Raw genomic sequence first — 2123 nt, forward strand, 5'->3', positions numbered from 1 at the left:
GCAGACCAAAACGGATGTCATAACTTTTTTTAGTTTATTTGATCGAGCCTCACCCTCAACTCTTGTGTTCATCCTTCGGGATAGATACAGGATTTGAGGTAAAGCGCTCTTTCATCTAAACTATGAAAATTATGGGGTCAGTTTGAGTTAATCTTTTTCAAAACTAAATTTTTTGAAAACGTCCTTCCGAAGCGGGCAACAGGATTTCAATTCCGATGACCGACAGCTTCTTATGGACAAACCCCACACTAAAAATAGTGCCGACAAAAAGTTTAGAAGTGGAGAAATAGAACGTGGAACCTGAAAGGCCTTTGGAAGACCTTTCCAAAGTTTTAGGAAAATTAGTCTCACTCACTAGGAATAACTTAGAAATATCATCACCGCCATTTCCTCAGAGACTCTATAAATGAAAACTTTATCAACAATTTTCTTAGTTCTTGGAAGTAATCAAGAAGCTAATGATTGACATTTCGTTTATTGAGGTGTCGAAGTAGATACCCAGGTATGCAAAGTTCCTGAAAGATATCCTTAATAAGAAGAGGAAGTTTGGATATTATGAGATGGTAGCACTCAATGAGGAGTGCAATGCTATCATTCAAAAGAAGCTTTTTCGGAAGCTGAAGGATCCTGGGAGCTTTATTAATCTGTGTGCCTTTGGAGAGAAGTTTTATAAAAAGGCTCTATGCGATTTGGTTGCCATTATTAACCTTATGCCATTATCAATTTTTAAGAGATTAGGATTAGGAGAGGTGTCTCCTACCATTGTAACCCTTCAGCTTGCTGATCTCTCAATCACTTATTGAAGCGGGGGTTATAGAGGACATTCATGTGAAGGTGGGCAAATTTATCTTCTCTTTTTATTTCATTATAATAGAAATGGAGGAAGATAAATAGATCCCAATCATAATAGGTAGGTGATCCACCTCAAAATAACGTGTTTTTAGTGCATGTTTTATAAGCATTTTATGTATATTTTTGATGATATTGAACTTTAAAGAAAGGTATGTTGCATGTTTTTATTTTCAGGTATATGGAATAGATATTTAGAGTAAATGAGGAAAAAATGGAGCAAAAATGATGATTCTTGTGTGGTGCTAGAGCGCCACCCTTCGACACCATAGCGCCACAGAAGGACGTCAAGGGCGCTATAGCGCCCCAGACTGGCGCTATAGTGCCAGTAACTACCTTTCTAGAAGATACATTAAATTAACACAAATTTTAGAGGGGTATTTAAAGCAACCCATGGTTATTTTCTATTTTCAATTAAATGAGAAGGATTTGGTTGAATTGAGGGAACCTTTAGAGCCTTAAAACTTCAATTGGGCGGCAATAGTAAGTTTGGTTTTTTATTTTTCGTAAGTGTGATTGTTTTATTGTAAAGAATTTTGGAGATTGCTGAGAGGAAACTCCAGAAGTTCGCTTAGAGAGAAGACATAAGGTACTTTGTATTTGTATTTGAGTTTTTATTGTAAGACTTGGATTTCAATGTAAATGTTTTGTTTTTCTTAATCTCCATGAATTATGAGTAGTTCCCTTTCTTTCTTCTTGCATATGGGACTTAATCTTGTGTGATGACAATGATTTATAGATTTCTTTTTAATTTTAAAAATTATGATAGTATTTTCACTGAATCTTCATTTACTTTACAAACTGGCCACTTGGGAGGTTAAAATCCATTGAGAAACATAATAACCTGGGAGGGCTTTGATTTCACCCAACTAGTGGATACCACACTTCATTCTAAGCAGAGACATTGCGATCACCTAACGGAGAGCACAAATAAATAGGGATATAAATTTTAAGGAGCTTAGAAAATGTTAGATCTAGAGTGACACGCTAGATTCTTATCAATTTGGCTTAAGGTTTAGTACCCTGACGCTGGGATTCGGTCATTACGATAGCATAGGCTAGGAGCATCTAGAGGTGAGAGGCTAGATAACACTGATGTGGAGTCGAGATGCTATGGAATCAAGCTTAAGTTAGCTAATGCTCTTTGCAAGCACCGGGAAGGGGTAAGGAATAAGGTATATTTCTATTACCTCAATTTTGTTTTAAATCATTTAAATTATACATATATTAAAATCTCTATGGGGGAAAGGTTTTTCATAATATCTGATCCTGGT

The sequence above is a fragment of the Phalaenopsis equestris genome, unplaced genomic scaffold (genome assembly GCF_001263595.1).
Source record: "Phalaenopsis equestris unplaced genomic scaffold, ASM126359v1 Scaffold201903, whole genome shotgun sequence".
In the NCBI taxonomy this organism is placed as follows: Eukaryota; Viridiplantae; Streptophyta; class Magnoliopsida; order Asparagales; family Orchidaceae; genus Phalaenopsis; species Phalaenopsis equestris.